The following is a 21,123-nucleotide window of genomic DNA, read 5'->3' as shown; positions in this document are numbered from 1 at the left end:
TCCTGCTAGGATACCATGCCAAAAAAGCAGAATATCTGGGCTCACAGGAATCTGCTCTGTGTTGGCGAAATAGAAAAACAGCAAGCAAAAGTGTAACCACAATTTTGACATTTTTCTTTTTAAATAAAGTCTTTTTCAGTCTTCTTTTCATGCTGTGAATTGTTCTTAACTCCTTTTCTCAATATTCATTTCAGTTTTCAGAATTTGCTTTCTTCTTCTGGAACTAATGTGCTGTTCTCTTAATTGCCTGCTGGGCCAGCATCTGATTGACACCCAGAAACATCACACTGACCAAGATGGCCAGGTACTTCAGGGCCTGGAACATGTTGAGCTGAGTCCAGTAGACATACCCAAATCCCAGCATGGCAGCATGACCTAGGTGAAGGATAATCATGCTAGGAGCAAAAGTAAAATTGGAGACCTTGGCACCAATCTGAATCCACAAAGCGAAGAGCAGAAGCCTGAGAGGGTGAGAGGATCAGGGCAGTGAATGTATTGGACACTACTATGTGGGGGGGGGCCTCTTCTCGGCCTTGTGGAACAGGTGCTGAATTTTCTGTTTAGGGGTGAAAAGTTTCTTAGATGGGGCAGTTGATGCAGCATCTCCTTCAGGGAACTTGACCACATTGGCCACATTCCAAAGGATTGGGTTCTTTAAAGTACCGTCTCTAATGATCCAGTAGAGGGTGTAGGTGCCAGAGGCAAAGTCAAATTTGGCCTTTCTTTTTCACACTTGTATACATTCTTGCTGTCTGGCTCAGTAACAAACACTACTTCCTGACCAGTCTTCTGGTGATGGAGTGAGACAAATGCCTGGTGAGGGAAGATTCAGCACCAGTGTTCACACCTGCCAGTTGGAAGGACAAAGTGAAGTTCTGGTGGCTGTCCGCAATGACTGTGCCCTTGGTTTTCGCTGGGTAGGTCACCGGGGTGGTTTTGGGTACAATTCTCTGATCCTTATCCACAGTGGAGAGATGAACATTTGTGATACCAACTTCAGTGGGGATTTTGACTCTGAGCCCTACAGTATTTAAAATATAATGATTGTCACCTTCAACTTAGACAGAGAAATAATAACCACAGGAAAATTAGACATTCATGAAGTTTAGTTAAAAAATGTCCCCTACAGGGTGAAAGATGTCTTCTGGAGGACAGTGGCTCTGAAAACAACAGGTTTAGCGTCTTCCAGTTTAACAGTGGCCTGAATCAGATGCTGGGATAAAACACTGGTAAGTTGCAACCACAGGTCAGTGTGTTCATGAGTATCAGAAGGCAAGCTCTGGGTACAACCACAGCTGGCATAGGGTAGCGATTCTGGGAGAGCAGCAGCAGAGGCCACACTGAAAGCATCTGAGAGTGACACAAAGTTCTCCTTACTGAAAATCACTTTCATTAGCTGGATGATGTGCGCATCCTTAATGGATGGCTTAGTCCCCCACATGGTCCATGAGCTTGCAGGTGGCAGCTACAAATAATGCTATTTGTTTCCAGTCCTTCTTCAGACTGGAGATACACACCCCAGTTCATCCAGGTGAGCAAGAAGCTCCTCAGGTCAGCTTTTTGGGACAGGTGGGATGCTGTCTGCTGCTAGCACAGTCTCTTCCTTGCTGAGTCAAGTGGTTAGGGCCCTGACTGCTTCTTGGGATGCCAAGGGGAGGCCAAAGCCACTTAGGGCTGTGACTGTGGTAGATCTGGGTAACAGGTGAGTCTTCACTGACAGCTGCCAGAAATAGATCTTCAGTCTCATTTGAAATAGAGATCTCACACTCTGAGGGCTTGGCTGACTGGGGGTATAGAAAAAGGAATCCACATTGCTGGGATAGAGGTTAGATTTAATGAAGGTACATGCTTTGTTTACATTTTGCACCTGTGCACCAAGACTGCTGCATGGAAAGCAGATTCCAAATTTGTGAAAGGGCAGTCCAGAAGGCTTTCAGTCTTTCCACATGGTGTTTGCTGAGGTAGTGAGTGGGCCTGGGTGCTGGCTCTGACTGTCAGGGCCAACCAGAAGATAATGCTTGAACTTGGTGGCGCCATTCCTCCGAGCAGGTCCCACCAGGACCCCAGCCGTAGGCTGACTTCTGCTCAGAAAAGTGGCCCCAAGGAGCAGCCCCGAGGGGACATGGGGGACTCACAGCAGGCTGAGCATGCCGGGGTGGGCGCTAGGCATAGTCTGCCCTCGCTGTGCCGCTGGGCCACGGCGCTTCCGGCAGCCACGGCCGGGATTCCAGTCCTGGCGCTCAAAGGGCGCCGAGGTCCTTGCTGTGGGTCCATCTCTCCTCCGCGCTCCAGCCCACATTCTTCTTAGTTTATTTTTTACAATCCTATAAAAACATAAAAAAAAATATTCTTAGCCTGAGGGCTGTACGAAAAGAAACCATGGGCCGCACTTGGCCAGTGGACTGCAGTTTGTTGACCCCTGAGCCATAGCTTTTTCCTGCCTCTGGGAGTCATCCTCGCAGGGTGTTTACACAATCTCCCAAGGTCCTTAACAGGGTGTTAAATCTGGTGTCCTGCAGAATGCCCCTACATGAATAAACTCTCCCTTATTCACCTTTAAGTTCTGCCTCCTATGAGCGACCATCCTCACAATCCAGTCCAATACACACTCTCCTGGCTGTTCCTGGGACGTTTTCTAGGTCCTGCAGCTCCTTTTTTTTTTTTTTTTTTTTTTTGGCATATTCTCTTTCCTTCTCTATCAGGCTCAACATGTCCTGGTGGGCTCGGGCAAGATGGCGGCATAGAGAGGAGTGGAAGCTAAGTAGTCCCCCTGGAACAACTACAAAGAACCAGAAACAACTAGTAAATAATCCAGAATAATTGCGGGGGGACAAATGAGACCATCCACTCATCATACACCAACCTGAATTGGGAGGAATGCCTGAGAACACAGCATAAAATCTGTAAGTAAAACCTGCGGATCCAAGTCACAAGACCCCTTCCCCCATAGCCCGAGCTGCAAAGCCTCGTGGTGCCAGAGAGAAGCTCTCTCCCAGCAAGCAAATATAGCTCAGCTGAGCTCCAACTGGGGTTTTAAGTAGCAAGTGTGAACTGCTCACTACAGGTATGCATCCCCAAAAACAGACAGAGGCTTTGGGTGACGACTGACCTGGGAGAGCCAGAGGGTCACCTTGGACTGGGTCTGAAGGGGACTATCTGTTTCTTTTTTGGCTCAGTGGAGAAAGCCCCAGTCATTTTCAGTTTCCAGGGCTGTGACTCGGGGAAGGGTGGAGACACCACAAGCAGAGAGTGAGACCATTGAAATGCTAATGACCTCCACCTGGGGGTCTGTCTTCTCTAGGAGGAAAGGGGTGGGGCTCTTTCCATTCAGAACCAGACCCCAGAGCCTGGGGGAACACGGCCATACCTCCTCACACCAGTCAAGAATTATAGGCTAACAGGCGTCACCTACTGGGCAGAAAAGCACAGTGACCTGAGGCATCAAAGGCTGGAGCAATTTTCTAAGACACACCCACAGGGAAACCAGATACTGAAAATTTCTTCCCTCTGGGACCTGAGCCTGTTCTGGTCTGGGAAAACCTGATTTGGATAACCAAGGAAACCATGCCTAGACAACAGAAAATTACAACCTACACTAAGAAAAACAAAGTTATGGCCCAGTCAAAGGAACAAATGCACACTTCAACTGAGATACAGGAATTTAAACAACTAATGCTAAATCAATTCAAAAAGTTTAGTGAAGATATTGCAAAAGAGATAGAGGCTGTAAAAGAAGCACTGGGCATGTATACGGCAGAAATCAAAAGTTCAAAAAAACAACTAGTAGAATCTATGGAAATGAAAGGCACAACACAAGAAATGAAAGACACAATGGAAACATACAACAGCAGATCTCAAGAGACAGAAGAAAACACTCAGGAACTGGAGAACAAAACACCTGAAAGCCTACACGCAAAGGAGCAGATGGAGAAAAGAATGAAAAAATATGAGCAACGTCTCCGGGAACTCAAGGTTGAAACAAAGTACAATAATGTACGTATCATTGGTGTCCCAGAAGGAGAAGAGAAGGGAGAGGGGGCAGAAGCAATAATAGAGGAAATAATTAATGAAAATTTCCCATCTCTTATGAAAGACATAAAATTACAGATCCAAGAAGTGCAGCGTACTCCAAACAGAAGAGATATGAATAGGCCTACTCCAAGACACTTAATAATCAGATTATCAAATGTCAAAGACAAAGAGAGAATACTGAAAGCAACAAGAGAAAAGCGATCCATTACATACAAAGGAAGCTTAATAAGACTATGTGCGGATCTCTCAGCAGAAACCATGGAGGCAAGAAGGAAGTGGTGTGATATATTTAAGATACTGAAAGAGAAAAACCGCCAACCAAGAATCCTGTATCCAGCAAAGCTGCCCTTCAAATATGAGGAAGAGCTCGAAATATTTTCTGACAAACAGACAATGAGAGACTTTGTGAACAAGACACCTGTCCTACAGGAAATATTAAAGGGAGCACTACAGGGTGATAGAAGACAGGAATGTGTGGTTTGGAACACAATTTTGGGAGATGACAGCACAACAATGTAAGTACACTGAACAAAGATAACTATGAATACGGTTGAGAGAGGAAGGTGGGGAGCATGTGAGACACCACAAGAAAGGAGGAAAGATAAAGACTGGGACTGTGTAACTTGGTGAAATCTAGAGTATTCAACAATTGTGATAAAATGTACAAATATGTTCTTTTACGAGGGAGAGCAAGCAAATGCCAACCTTGCAAGATGTTAAAAATGGGGCGGCATTGGTGGAGGGATGCAATCAGCATAAACTAGAGACGGTAACTAATAGAATCATTGTATTACGCTTCCTTTAATGTAACAAAGGTGATATACCAAGGTAAATGCAGATAAGAGGGGGGGGGATAGGGGAGGCATGTTAGACACTTGACATTTGTGGTATTGTCTGATTCTTTATTCTACTTTGATTTAAGGTTATTTTTCCTTTTGCTGCTTCCTGGCTGTCATTTTTTTTCCTCTTTCTTTTGCCTCTCTACCTTCTTTGACTCTCCCTCCTGCCTTGTGGAAGAAATGTAGATGCTCTTATATAGATAGTGGTGAAGTGGTGAACACATAAATGTATGACCATGCAGAAAACCATCGATTATTTACTTGGGATGGAATCTATGGTGAGTGAACAAAACCATATTAAAAAAAAATGGGTTGATGACAAAACCTCGAGGGCAATATACTGAGTGAAATAAGCCAGACACATTAGGACAATTATTGCAGGGTCTCACTGATAGGGACTAATTATAATATGTAAACTCATAGACATGAAATATAAGGTACCAAGATATAGGAAGAAGCTTAAGAATGGGGAGTGGTTGCTTAGTATGAGCAGAATGTTCAATTAGGATGAACTTAAATGTTTGGAAATGAACAGGGGTGTTGGTAGCAAGATGTGAGAATAACTAACAGCACCGAATGGTGTGTGAATAAGGTGGAAAGGGGAAGCTCAGAGTCATATATGTCACCAGAAGGAAAGTTGGAGGTCAACATGTCCTGGTGGGGTATTTTGTGACTTAACCCTAGTTACTGTTCTGGTTTCCAGGAGCGGAGGTGGAGGCAGATCCCAAGGGGGCTTCACATTGTCCTGCAGGGAAGGCCTCTTCTATATATTCAAGTAAGGGGAGAGGACCAGACCTTACCAGGAAGGGGTGGGCTGCTTACGCAGCCTGCGAGTGTCCATAGGGTGAGGGAATTTAAGAGTTTCAGGCCCCCACTCCTGTGACTGAGCCCATTCTTTCCCAACCAGTGCTGTGAACTTGGATACCAGACCTGTGTAAGTTAAAAGCTTAATCCTCTTTGGAATTCTGCTGCTCTTATGATTCAGTCCTGGGCTGGTCCCCATCTTCTCTTCCCTCAGGCTGCAAGATGTAAAACCACTTTACATGAATCCAAGAAAATCCTCTGGCTTTCACATTTAGTTTTAAATTGTCAGTTAATGTCTATTAGCCTCCCAATATCTTTTTCAAAGAATTCACAAAGCTTAGCAATAGCCACCCAGTTCCACTGTCCCTAGAGTTATTATTTGCCCCCTATTTCTCAGATGGCTGACAAATCACCTTCTCCTGAATATTCTCTTTCACCAGAACACATTCTCATTTTCACCATTGATGGAAGCATTAATAATTTCATCTCTACTTTGTGCCAATGATGGCTCCTCAGTGCCAGCCAGGCAAAGGATCATCCAACTTCAAAATCTCATCTTAGCAACTGTTTAAATGGACTAACTTGTGCTGGTTTGGTTGCATTATGTCCCCCAAAATGCCATGTTCTTTGATGCAATCTTGTGGGGGGCAGATGTATTTAGTCTTGGTTAGGTTGGAACCTTTGGATTAGGTTGTTTCCATGGAGATGTGTCCCACCTGACTGTGAGTGACACCTTTGGTTAGAGTGTGACCTCTGATTGACTGTTTCCTTGGAGGTGTGGCCCCGCCCATTCAGTGTGGGCCTTGATTAGTTCACTGGAGTCTTAAAAAGGGGCTCACAAACAGAAGGACTTCACAGCAGAGCAGCTGCAGCTAAGATAGGACAAAACACCCCAAAAGCAACATTTTGGAGAATGCCATTCTGAAACACCACTTGGGACCAAGTGGACGCCAGCCACGTGCCTTCCAAGCTAACAGAGCTTTTCTGGATGGCAATGGCCTTCCTTCGGTGATAGTATACTTGTGTTGATGCTTTAATTTGGACATTGTTATGGCCTTCAGACTGTAGCTTTGTAACCAAATAAACCCCCTTTATAAAAGCCAATCCATTTCTGGTATTTTGCATAATGGCAGCATTAGCGAACTGGAACAAACTGTTTCATGTTGGGCTCCTGGGAAGCAGACTCTGAGATAGAGATTAATGTGCAGGAAGTTTATTAGAGAGTGCTCTTGAAACTAGTACCTGTGGAAGGGAAAGGAAAGAAGTAGGATTCAATAGATAAGATGGACTGTGATATACCTCAATGAAGACTTTAGTTATGGGAGCTCTAAAGCTGGGATTCTCCTTCAGAGTTTTTTGAAGTTGGTGCTAGTGGACTGGGTCTTTATTCTCTGTCAGTCAGTCTTTGGATGTAGGATTCCCCAGGAAAGAAATGTGACCTTTAGGCAAGGCACATTCTAAAGGAAGCTGACAGCTGAGGGCTGTCTGCCAACAGCACCTGCCACAGCTGGGCAAGTAAATCCTTCAGCCTTAGAGGGAGATCTGGGTGGTACATCACAGCATCCACTATAAAGATCAATTATATTGATACAGCAACCACAAAGTTAGACAACATAATTTAAATAAACACCTTTTAAAAGATTAGAAGAAATTGCAAGGTATCTGAAAATAAAGCTAATAAATGTTCAAAATCTTTTAAGAAAACATTATAAAACTTTATTGAAAAATATTAGACATAAATAAATATATATAATGCATATAATGGCAAGATTCAATATTTTAAAGATATAAATGGTCCCATAAACTAACATAGAAAATCAAAATCCCAACAGTTTTTTTTTTTTTAACTTGACAATCTTATCCTAAAATTTATATGGAAAAACGAAGGGCCAAGAATAGTCAAAATAATTTTAGAAGTAGAATAAAGGAGGAGAATTTGCCCTACCAGATATCAACATTTTTAAAAAGCTATAAAAATCAAAAATGATCGCATTGCCATAGGAATAAATAGATTAGTGCAATAGAATAGGGAACACAGAAACTGCCTTTTGCTTTAATAAAGACAACATATGAATGAAAAGAATTATAAATTAGTGGGAAAATGACAAATTTTTAAATGGTGCTGAGACAATTGAATATTTACATGGAAAAAGATAAAATTGTATCTCTGCCTCACTCCATGTATAAAAAATCAATTCTAGGTACATTAAATATCATGTATAAAATGTAAAACTTCAAAAACTGTTACAAGAAAATATACAGAAATATCTTTATGAATTTAAGGTAGGGAAGATTTCTCAAACAAGACACAAAAAGCATTTATCATAAAGGAAAATGCTGATATTTTTGTCTCCATTAGAAATTTTATACAGCCAAGACAACTTAAATAAAATCTCATGACAAGCTATAGCCTGAGAAAATTTGTTTACCATATTTGTAACTGAGAGAAGAATAATATCTAATATTTTTAAAGATCTCCTAGAAAACAATAAGAAAAAGACAAGTCAATACAAAAGTAGGCAAAGGTTAAGAATAGGAAACTCTCAGAAGATGACACGTGAATGGCTAATAAACTTTTGAAAAGTTGTCCAATATCCCAAGTGATCAAAAAACCACAATGAGATCATTTTTCATATCCGTCAGATTTGCAGTCTGCCAATTCCAAATTTTGGGGAGGATTTGGGGCAAGAAAAGACTCAAACTTTGCTAGTGGGAGTATAAATAAGAACAACCAGTTTTGAAAAAATCTGGTAATATCAAATAAAATTTAAAATTAACTTAATATTCAATCTAGTAATTCTCCACTACCCTAGAAAAAATTATTTCACGTATGAGTAAGAGTGTTCAATGTAGCATCATTTGTAATGGAAATAACCTTAATTTCTATCCACTGGAAAATGGATAAATTGAATTATATTCATACAAGGACATATTATACTTAAGTTAAAATGATCTAGAGCTATATATCTCAGTGTGGATGGACATTGAAAGCAAAATCTTGAACAACAACAGAAACCAAGTTGCAGAAGAATATAATATTGCATCATGCATTATTCACACATATGCAGTAAAATTATAAATTCTTGAATGGAAGAGATAAACACCAAATTTAGTAAAATAATTCTTTTGCAGAAGGGACCATGGGAAGGAGAAGAATGGGACTGGAGAGTGGTATACAAGCAGCTTTCATCTTATCTGTAATATTTTTTCCTTAGGTAAAAGCCCTGAAGATCTAAAGATAAAAGGCAAAATTTTAAGCTTTTCAAAGATGAGTTTGGGATATATGAATGTCTGTTATTTTATATTCTATACCTTTCATTGACTTGAAATATTTTGAAATTTAATTTAAAAATTAAGGATTTTAAATAAATAGACTAAGGAAAATCTATTTTATGGTTTGATCAAAATTAAAGTTAGTTAATTGGTTTCTGTCCATTGAAACCCAATTTTATATAGACTGGAATTTAGCATAATAAACTCCATCTTAGTGTCTCCAGGGGATGCTGAAAGCAGATAGTTTTCATGAACACAAATAAATCAAATGTACTGAGAGCAGTCAGATGTGATCTCTTTAGTCTTTCTTCTCTGGGGACTTTGGGATGAGGAGGGGAAAAGAATGTTGGTTCAGGGAAAAGCTCAGCTCAGCTTTATATTTCCTAAGACAACTCAGGAAACTCAAAGGAGATGCAGCAACTTGTGCAGCTACCAGTGCCTCTCTGCCTGTGCTCTCAGGAAACGGCTCCCTTCTGTGCATGTGCCTCCTCTTTGTCCCTGGCATCTCTGTGGGGCTCATGAACATGCTGTTCTATGTGTCCTAGTCAAAAGCAAGTCATCTTGTTCAGGAACGAGTGTGAAGTCAGCATGGCTGTTCAATGGAAATAGAAAGATTGGGCTGGGCTGGAAGGATTGGTGATCAGTTGTGTGAAGGAAAATCCTAGAGAGTCTGAGTTGAAGGGACCCTTAGAAATATTTGAGTTAAACTGTTCTGTTGAAATGCAGTAGGTAAAACAGGTGACGATGAAACTGCTCTGTTAAAGCAAATGAGGGAGTCTAGTCCTTTGTGCTCCTGCTTCCCCCAGCCCCACCCTCCCCTCTCACCCACACCCCTGACAGCCCCGTGAAGGGGCTCCAGGAAGCACATGTTGGAAACAAACCACAGGTTCACATCCAAGCCCTTCATCTGAGAGATGAGGATATTAATGTCCTGTGGAATGCTGTGATTTGTTCAAGGTCACGCTCAGCTGGAGGGGGACAGAGCCTCTCAACTCCTTCCAGTACTCTTACCACCACGCTCTTCAAGCAGTTTCTTAGTTTTCTTAGAATTTAGCCAATATAAGCAGGCCATATTGATTTTTTGCCTCCCTTCCTTTGTTTATTTATTCAGTCTTTATATTCCAGATTTTAAAGACAACTGGTGTTTCTATATCAAACCATGTTATCATCTATATTACAAGTTTTTATTTAGCTGAGCCCCATGTGAAGGAATCACAGTTAATTCTTAAGAGTTAAGATGATGGAGAAGGGAAGAGAGATGCAGACTGATTCCACCCAGAGGAATAAATATTAAGAGGGGACAAGGAGAGCTATGTCCATATTGGCTTGCTCTGCCTTGATCCTAAATGCCACCCGTGTTAGATAATAATTTGGTTTATCAGGCTCTGCTTTAAAAATGCCATCATCTTCCTTCTAAGTAAAACCCTTTGATCACTCTCACCACAATGTGAATATTAATAACTTTCTAGAGCACTTTCTACTTGCAGGCACTATGCCGAGCACTTCACATGCATTATCTCATATAATCCACGTAACAATGGTATGAGGTAAATATAACTACTATCTTCATTTACAGAAGGATAAATGGAGGTTTATAGAGGTGAAGTATTTCACCCAAAGACACACAGCTAATAAGTGGCAGTCAAGATTTGGGTCCATTCTCTTAACTACTTTGCTATTCTGCAATAGTCAATCAGCCTCATATCAATTACCACCCAGTCAGAGAATCACTGTTTTATTGGATGTGTGGAAGAAGGGGTAATTAATTACAGAGCAGGTGGGTATAGCTGGGTGAGGCTTGCTGCTCCATTTTATGCCATAGCTCAAGTTACTTCTATATAGATTTTGATTAGGAATTTCCAAGGATAAATAAAATATAAAAGAGAAAGATTTATCTCGACATAATCAAATGGCATGAACCAAAAACTGCACTTAGAGTATAGGATTTGCTTAAAAAAATTTACATAAATGAGAGTAAAAATTCCAGGGGAACTATGTGCTGCTAGTCCTAATTTCTTTCTGCCTTTGTACATACTTGATTCTTAAAATTAGCTTTTTAGTGAGAAGGGACCATTCCACTTTATATGGGACATTAAATAATATGAAAGTTAATTACTGATTATCCACTACAATGAGAAGGGAATTAGATATTCAAAATAATTAGATACTTTCAAAAACCTCTTTTTATAAATTGTGTCATCTTCATGTTTAAATTCAGTTGCAAGAAATAGAATATCATACTCAAGCTGGCTTAAAAAAACAAGGATATTTATTAGCTCATATAACAGGCAATTCAGAAGGAATGTGAACTTTATACGTGATTGATTCAATGACTCAAAAAATGTCATCAAAGAGCCAGGTTCTCTCATTCTCTTCATTCTGCTACCTAAGCTTAGTCTTCATTCTAAGGCTGGTTTTCTTTGTGTTCTTAAAATGGCTGCCAGCAGCAGTTGGGGCTACAAGTTTCCTTATTCACCTACAGTAAGGATGGGAAAACCATCTTCTTATTGCTCTCTCTTAAGAACCAAGAGCATACCCAGAATCCTCTCTTCCTGTCTCACTGGCCAGAAGAGGGTCACATGACCATTTCTTAGTCAATCCCTAGAAAAGGGGTTAAAATTACCCATTCAGGCCAGGTCTCTCTCTTTAATTGAGGTCACTCCCTCAGACACCATTGCTTTTTCTCAATAAGAGAGAAGTGGAATGTACATTGCAGAGACAACCAAAATGCCCAATGTAGAATTTGCCTGTACCAGATGGGAACCATGATTCATTGACACATTCAAGAGGCGTGTATTAAATATCTGCCATCTGCTCAGAACCAAGAGAGTCTCAAGAAAAGATATACATAAATCTATCTTCCTCTTAGGTGAAAAATATGACAAATTGTGGTTTTTGCCCCTTGCACTTTCCTTTCCCTATTCTTTGGGTGTACGTACTCAACAAAACCCCAACACAGCCAGAGCAGGCTAAAGATGGAAACTGAGGCCAAATTAATGGCTCCTAAACAAGGAAATTGGCCAGATTCAATCAAATGTTTAGCTACTAACCAGTTATTTTATTAAATTCAATCCTTTAAAGAGTCAATCTTTCTTTTTACAAAAACACAACCTCCCTTTATCAGGTAATAAATTACACTGACTTCACCTTTAAATCTTGACAGCACTGGGTATGAATTCCCATCACCTACAAATAATCAATTTGACAGCTAGCAACTTTACTCTTGGACTTTCTGTATTACATACTTAATATTTTTTTATTTTTGAAGTGGTAGGAGAAGGGCTCAGAAATTCCTTTATGCAAAGCTCAGAGTTCCCTATATGAGCAAAGTAATTTTCACTTATAAGTGTGAAATACCACCAGAATCACGAACCCTTCAAGGGACTGAGGTACTGGAGCTGGAAACAAATTATGGGTCTTATTCTATGGTTTAGCAATATTTTAAGTGCGACAAATAACAGTTTTAACCCTCTTTTTTTCCTAATAGGCTAGCCAACTGCACCTGTCTCTTTCTTAACTGCAGAAGAGTGAAAACCTAGCAACATGAAATTAAATCTTTTCCTGCTTTGGCATCAGTATGCCAACGGAGAGTGCTAAAGACATGTGGAAGATTTAATACTTAGGGAGAGCAAAAGATTATTTGCTTTTGCCCCAGTAGCCGAGCTATTCTAAGAGCTCGGCGCACTTAAGAGAGGCAGGACACAGGCATGGCCTCCCTTTCTGTCTCGCATAGATGTTTTAATTCTTGTTCATTTATTTATTTGTTGAAGAGATTATAGCAATTGTAGAGCAGTGGTTTTCTAAATTCGTTCTTCTGGGTGACTTCCAGGCTCATCACTTACAGTATTTGTGTTCCTAGAGAGATAATAGTCTACATTTTTGTTTTTGAAATCATTTCATTATTTAGTTGTTAGTTCATAAAACCCAGTAAGCACCACTTTCTACTGATTTTAGCAAATGTTTTGATGATGGAAGTGAATAGAGAGAGGTGAGAAGGGGAGAGAGGGGGAGGTAGGTTACTTGCTGCACCAAAATGGCAACATGGGGCTTTGGCTTACCGCAGTAGTTAAATTCATCTAACTTTTCAGATCTCAGCTTTTCACTGCCAAATGACTCTAGAGTCTATGACTTTTGTTTCACATGGAGATTAGACACCAACCCTAAAAACTATTCTTCACTACCCCACGTTCTTTTATCATTTGAACTTTAACCCCAGCATCTTGAAATGTAGTCCTCACCTGTGTCAGAATCTTACATACATGAAGTTTGAGATCCACTACTCCAGAACCTCAAGAATACTGTGGGCAACGCAGGACCCGTCATGGCGGCAGCGAAGGGCTTACCCACCACCTGACCTGAGGACCCTGTTTGAGATGATGCTGCCACGGGGACAGCTGAGGAAGCCAAGGAGCCCGCTGAGGCTGACATCAGTGAGCTCTGCCGGGACATGTTCTCCAAAACAGCCACTTACCTAACTGGGGAACTGATACCCACCAGTGAAGATTATAAGCTCCTGGAAAATATGAACATACTAATCAGCTTGAAGTACCTTGAAATGAAAGATATTGCTATAAACATTAGTAGAAACTTAAAGGACTGAAACCAGAAGTATGCTGGACTGCAGCCTTATCTGGATCAGATCAGTAAAATCGAGGAGCAGGTAGCAGCTCTTGAGCAGGCAGCCTACAAGTTGGACACATACTCAAGAAATCTGGAAGCCAAGTACAAGAAGCTGGAAAAGCGATGAGAAAATTATTCCTATGGGAGAAAGTCTTTTTTAATGTGGGAGAATGTTTTATAAGACCCAAATCCTGAGGCTGATGGAATTGTCAAGACTCCTCAAAAGGAACAATGCCAGTCATCCCAAGAATATCCTAACATTGGAGTAAACTGGAGAACTATGGTTATTCTTGAAACTCCTTTGCGGCAGTGTCTCTCAGAAACTCTTACTTACAACTCTTTGCCTTCTACTTGAACGCTTCACCAACCATTCATACAAAGACTCTCTCAAATCAGAATAAACAACCTGGGTTTGGTAGTAGAATCAAATGAGAGGACCTGTTTTTTACTGGTAGTGGTTGATTACTTCATTATTTCCTTAAATGACTGGTCTTTAGTTACTATGTAAATGGTTTTTTTGCTATTAATGATGCTAATGTATTGTTAAGACTCTAAATTAAAATAAAAAACAAATTTGTCCTTATGAATTTTAGTAATATAATTTTCTATAATATTGCAAATAACAGAACATCTTAAAATAATTCCAGGCTGGTTCTTGGAGAGTGAGCAGACACAGTAAAAGGAAATGTGATAGACAAAAGAAAAGACAAGATGTATATATATATATATATATACATGTGCATGTGTGTGCATGTGTTGCGTGGGTGGGGGTGGTAGGTGTGGGCTGTCACTAATAAAATAAAGCATTTTATAAAACAAACAAAAAAAGTAATACTCCAAATACTCTGAAGAATGAAACTGGTGTCCCATTGGGAGAGGAAAACAGGAGGCTTTCTGGTTGAGTCTACTTCCAACTTGTTTTTATGATGGATTATATTTAAACATCAAGGACTATGTGTTTTGATGAGTTGTAAAAATGTTCTCCCCATTATTCCTCAACCTAGTAAATATAATATCACCCATTTGTTGTTTCGATTAGACACATGGGAGCTCAATGCTTAGTGCTTCCCTTTCTGTAACTCTTTGCATCGAATTCACCCTAAAATCCTTTGGTTCTTCCTATAGAATACACAGAGGATGTGTCATCTTCATCTTGGCAGCCAACATCCTAGACCCAACCACCATCATCACTCATGTTCAATAATTTTCTGTCTGGTCTCTTTGATTCCATTTTTACCCCTTTATAATTAATTCTCCATTTTGAAGTCAGAATTTTATTTTAAAAATACAAATCAGATCTTGCCAATCCCTTTCATAAACCATGTCTATGTTTTCCCACTGTTCTGAATAAATTTCAAACTCCTACCTATGGTCTCCTAAGCCTTGCTTGATTTGCTTCTATGTAGTTCTCCAAGTTCACCTTATTGCCCCAGTCACAGTGGCCTCCTTTCTGCTCCTTGAATTCACTGGCCCCTTTCCAATTGGAGTCCTTATTCTTCTTTTTCTCTATGTCTAGAGAATTTCTTTCTCAATTTCTCACATGGTCTTAGCTTACATGTCACCTCTCCCAGAGGCATTCTCTGGTTATCCTTCCCAAAGTGACATGGCAGCTACTATGGATTGGGTAGTTTAACATACATTTCTACTCCCTTTTCATATGCCAAGAACTTGGATTCTGGAAATGATTTCATTTCTACCACCAAGATACAGGGCATCCATTTTGTGATGTACAGAGTCTCCATTTTTCTGGGACAGAGCATCATTTTGCTGACATGGATTATGGCAAATGTGGTATGACTCTGAAGCAAAGAGTTGTAGTTATGGCTTCACAATGAAGCAAGAGGCAGCTTCCTGATTCAGTGGCTTCTACAACAGCAGCAACAGCTGTTTTAATTGCACTGTGGGCTAGCACGGTTCTGCAGTCAGCAGGGGTGATGGCGCCTTCCTAAGACAAATGCTTTGTGTAACAGATTGTGGCCAAGACTGGAGATTGTTCCTGAGAAGTAGACCTAGAGCTTTCTCTTCCATTCCTTTTAACAATTTTATAATCCCTGAATTTTATAATCCCTGAATTCCTGTATAAGGAATTCTACATAAGAATCCCTTTCTGCGTAAACTAGCTAGAATAGATTCTGTTGTTTGCGATAAAGTCCAGACAGATGTAAGTGACCGACATCAGCTACTCTCTAGTGCTTTTAATTTTTTTCTTCACTTTTATCTTAATTTAAATTAATACCGTTCATATATTGTCTCTCTCCACTATTATACTAGCCTCATGGGGGTGGGAACTTTGTCTCTTTAGTTCACTGCTGTGTTCCCAGTATCTAGGACCATTCTGGAAACATGGAGGGTGTTCCGTAACCATTTGTTGCATGAATGAACCGGCTGTAGGCATTTTCTCAGGTACTCCCCACCATGGCCTAGCAATTTTAGCAGCAGTAGGGTTTGCTTTGCAGCAACAGTCTTTCATTTGTCTCACCCATTTGTTTCTGGTCCAGCTCCAATTTAGTTCTTCTGACTCAGCAATGGAAATGCACGGTTCTGATGATGATGACAGAGCCAAGCCCTTGGATTCACTAAAAGCTCTACAGCACATCAGGAGCCTTCTGCTAAATGGAGTGCCTCACACCGCTATCAGTAGAGCAGTGCTTAGCTGAATTTCACTATCAGCAGTGTCAGGCAGTGGGTCAGAGACTAGATGAAGGAAGTTCAGCCCAGCTTGGTTATTGCAGGGCCTTCTTGCTTGAAAGACAATTTCACAAATAATGGCAAGGCTGGGCACTCTCCTTCTGAAAGACTGCCCCGGACCATCCCTTCCATTCTGGCTTCATACACGTCTCATTCCCATAAATCAACATACTTTCCTCCTTTACAAACATTTGACAACTCTACAGACTACCTTAACTAATTTATTTGCTCTAAGGACTTTCCCCTTGCCTCTTATTCAAGGTAGCAAAGGGTCCAGAAATGCATTAAAAGTTGGGTTCTTAGGATAAAAAAATGAATTATTTGCCTAAAATAATCTATGCCTTATTCAGTTGTACTATCCAATGATGGTTATAGGGTCTGGTGTATAGCGGAATCTCAATAAATCTTTGAAGAATGATTGAATGAGTGAATCATCCCAATTTTATGCTTTATTAAAAAAAAAAAGCTGGCAGAAGGTTAATATATGCAGAGAAGACTTAGTATATGAAAAAAAATCCCACATATGACTTTGATTCTATTCAAATGTGTTCCTGCAGTTAGGCAGGATTTCATTAACATTTCCTCCACATCATGCTTGCTGAATATCATGGCAAGGTTTAGTTGACAAGTGCCATTCACGATCCACATCCTTGAACCTAAGACAGTATTCTGCCATGGGGCTTCCTTTTCTCAGTCCTGACATAAATAGGAAGGCAAATGTTAATGCTCTTTTTTAGAACTCATACCCAGAAGGATGCACTTCTCCAAGGTTAGAGCAAGCACCCACTTTCCTTTGTATTCATATCCAAGAATGCCGATGACAGGTAACCTTCAAAGACTGAGACTGTCATTGGCAGGGCAAAGGCGGGGAATGGAATCTTTCTAAAACAAGTCACATCTGCCGGCTGGCAGGCGAAAGAACTAACTGGCAGTGGAGGGTTGCTGGTTACTGATTAAGCTCCGCAAAGCACTTAAAGGCAAAAGAGTACCACCCCCCCCCACCCCCCCCCCCGCCCCGAGTACAAATTAGACGGGCTCTGGCAAGCTCTCAGCCAGGAGTGAAGCGGGGAGCCGGTGGGTGGAAAAGGGCGAGGTCAGCAGAAGGACAGGAATGGGTATGCCTGTGGCTTGGCGGGAGAGAGAAATCTGCTCTCAGGGGTGGCCAGGCCCTCTGTTTTGTTTCCTGGAGCTGCCAGAGACAGGTAAAATATACCTGTAGGGCAGAAATTCCCATCCCTGGGGTGGAGACACTTCAATATTTTGCCAGCAATCTCAAAGGGCAGTGTGAACTTCTCAAACTCAAATGATTTCCAAGTCTCTAATAATATGTACATCACACGTTGCCTTTGATGACTTTTTGAAGGCAGAACATTCCATTATCAAAATGTATGGGAAAAGGGGAATTATTGCTTAATAGGGTTCTTTTAGGGGTGTTGCAGAAGTTCTGGTAATGGATGGTGGTGATGGTAGCACAACCTTGTGGGTGTGATTAACACCATTGAATTTTATCATTGAAAGTGGTTGAAATGGGAGATTTTATGTTGCATATATGTTATCACAATTTTAAAAAATGGGAATAGCTGCTGCAATTTCTACCATTTTTGCTTGTTTATTATGTAACTAACCTTGATTTGCATGTTTTGCAGAGATGATGTAATAATTACCCTGAATCCTCACAACCTGATGAATTAGGTGTATTTATCCCCACTTTTAATAAAGCACCCAGGGCTAAGTGAGGCTAAATGACTTGTCCATGTCATAGAGCTGGAGAGTGACACGTTGTCTCCCCCAAAGGAAAGCAGTATTGCCCCGGTCTAGGGAATGAGTCACTAAGTAGTGATTCTTTGCCAACTGCAAAAGATTTTAGAGAATATTTGGCCCTAACGAATGCTATTTTCCATAACTGGGAACTAACTGTTTGTTATTGCTCTTATAGCCTTCTAGCAGTTTATTTATTACAGATTAAATTAAGTTTTTTTCTGATTCAGTTGTTTGCAGCAAAATGTGGACTGGCCATAGGATTGGTGGCAATCACAAGAGAAGTGGGCAGCTGGCTTCTAAAATGTGAGGGGAGGGATGCCAAAAGCTGCAGTCTCTCCCCTCCCGTCCCCTTTCCCATGCCAGCCTGCCCTGATTCTTGAAATTCCCCACAGAACCACTCATTCAGATTAAATTTCCAACAGTCCTGCCTAAAGTGTCAGTTTGTTACTTGTAAGGACTAAGGCACCGATAATAATAGTATTAACACCTCTTATGGGTATATTGATTTCTCACATTCGATTCTCTCAACAAATTGTAAGGCAGCTGTTTTCTCTTGGCGTGGGTTAGTTCATCAGAACAGAGAGCACTCAGCAAAGCATGGTGGAAGTGGAGCACAGGACAGGAAAGTTTGGATAGTAAGAAAGATTATCAGGAAAGGTTGTCAGAAAAGGGGAGGAGCTTTAGCCCTTGTCCCTTGGAGGTGGATCCTGACAGCACCTTAAGAAGCTAGAGATCAGCATGAAGATTTGGGCTTGTCAGAAAATAAGGGAGAGATCATAAAAAGTCATGAAACTAAATGTTAGGAGGACTCGCATACTTAATTAAAAAAAAAGTAAGGTAAGATTTGCAAGTACACCACTAAATAATTATATTTTATCAAAGAAGTAAACCCTATCTTTCAACAGTTTTGCTTGGTCATCCTAGAAGGAGGAGGGAGGAGATGAGAGCATGAGAAATGAGAAAAGTGCAGAGAAGCTGATAGACACATCGCTCAGGCCAGAGGTGAGTTAGAGCCGTCTCAGGTGGCCACGCTTCTTCGCATGCTTCTCTTTCCCCAGGTGATCAGAGACCCCAGAAGGACCCAGAGAGGCAGATGCTCAGCACACCTGCCTCCCAGGAGACGGACCAGAGCATATTCACCCAATGGGAATTTCCAGGACCTCTGACCGACTCCACTCCTAATCTCAGAACTTCTGACCCTTTTCTTCAACCCCTGCTCATGCTTTTCTCTGGAACCTCAATCCAATCTTGCAGCTTCTCGTTCCCTTCGTAGTGGTGCCAGTGAGGGCAAGGTATCAAAGACATTACCACAAAAACAGTTACACCCCCCTTCCACTGCTCCCTCCTTTCCTGTGTATTAGTAAAGGCAGCGCTGGCCTCCAGCAGATTTGGAAACTCGGCCAACTCAGTCTGTTTTTCCTCCTGACCCATTTCAAGACCAGTCAAGCATCTTGCTCCCCTGTCACTACCCCCTTTGCTAATTCATATATTCTGTTCCTAGACAACCCCACATTTCGGATTGTTTCTCTTTTCCCTCTCAACCTATGTATCAAAACAACCTACCCAGAGTCTCATTGTTTCAGGTCATCCCCATGTCCCCCCCACCCCCACCCCCCACACACCCCGCTCTCTTTGTGGGTGATAACATATACCAATATGTTAGCTAACTAATATATTACCTCTTCCTGGAAAGTAACATCCTTAAACACTTCAAAGCCTTTTGTCTGTGTAAGAAAGCCTTCCAAGGTGTAACTCTAATGGGAAACTGAAGAACTATCACAGACCAAAAGGGAAGATATTTCAGTCACCTTATCACTGTAGTCAAGTGCCCCTCTGTGTCTGTGTGAGAAGGGCCCAGGGATAGAGCTGTAAATGGGTACACTTGCACTACATTTCTGACTCCCTGGTTTTGGCAACTAGCTGCTTTAAAGCCTTGAGCATCAGCTTCTGCAAGTAAGGGTTATTAGTGAGATGGCAATCTCCTTTCTTTAGGTGGTGACTTGGTGAAAGACTATTAAATTATTGCAAAGTATTTGGCAAAGCTTAATAAAAGATTTGGTTGAAATTTCTCCAGAAGTTAGATGGGATGTTGAGATGGGATATTTGGCAGAGTCCAATGCTAAAGAGTGAACTTCTTGCAATGCATCAGAAAAAAAGAACAAAATGCATGAGAAAAAAGAACAAAATGAAGTATTCATGCTTTCTGCCTCCTTCCACCCAAATACCCAAGTCTGGCAAGTTTAGGATATGATTGCTGCCAGCCATTGTCCTGTTTTGTGATGTTACTTTAAGGCATCTTAGAGATATGTTGTGCTGTGAGGGTTTTTAGGCTAGTGGAGGAGGGGTAGGTGGAGTACAGTCCCAGGGTTTGACATGTTAATTGTGTGGAACACATGTGCTTCCAGATGTTGGCCTGAATAAATCTTGATTACCTGCCTTGTTCCAGAAACCACCTAGAATTGGGTTCAGTATATTTTTATAGGCAGGACAGATTGCCTGGGAGGAATTCAAAGATACCAAATTTCTCATCAGAGCATCTTGACTTTTCCATTTTCTCAGAGCCTGTAGTATGAGTTCCTCACATCTGGTGGCCACTTGCCTTGGTGAATGTTGGAATGTACCTCTTGAAGGACCTGAAATTCTACTCTGCAATCTTCACCTGGACCCCATGGCCAGTTCTGTATAGCCCAATAATTCAGGCCCATTCTAGGCAACTTGGCTCCAAAGTCTTGACCAGGGCAGGCTTTTTGGCTGAGACATAAATAATAAAACATGAAGAAAAAACAGAACCTGAAGTGCTTTGCTTGGTAAAGGATGGGTGGAATCATCTTCGTTTTTAGGCTTCTACTGATTTTTCATGACTGTAAGTTCACAACATGCCAGAACAAGAGAATATTGATAATTTGACTAAACATTTGTCTTTCCTTTCCCTCTCCCACCTCCTCTTGATTGTGTCATCCTGCTGGACCCTGCCTGCTGCAGGCATTCTGTATGTTTGTATATCATGCCTCACAAGAAATAAAGACAAGGCCAGCTGGTGAGCCTTCTTCTATATAACTGCTTGTGGCCATTTTTCCTCAAGAAACTGTGCTTGGGGAGACTATTA

At 41.1% G+C, this 21,123-nt stretch overlaps 2 pseudogenes; one reads left to right on the top strand and one right to left on the bottom strand.

The window, feature by feature from the left end:
- Nucleotides 1–223: 223 nt before the first annotated feature.
- Nucleotides 224–2,037, bottom strand: LOC119508262 (annotated as a pseudogene).
- An 11,009-nt stretch (nt 2,038–13,046) lies between these two features.
- On the top strand, nt 13,047–14,054 carry LOC119508415 (annotated as a pseudogene).
- The last annotated feature ends 7,069 nt before the right edge of the window (nt 14,055–21,123 follow it).

The sequence above is a fragment of the Choloepus didactylus genome, chromosome 13 (assembly GCF_015220235.1).
Source record: "Choloepus didactylus isolate mChoDid1 chromosome 13, mChoDid1.pri, whole genome shotgun sequence".
NCBI classification, from domain to species: domain Eukaryota; kingdom Metazoa; phylum Chordata; class Mammalia; order Pilosa; family Megalonychidae; genus Choloepus; species Choloepus didactylus.
This window is presented reverse-complemented; position numbering and strand designations above follow the sequence as displayed.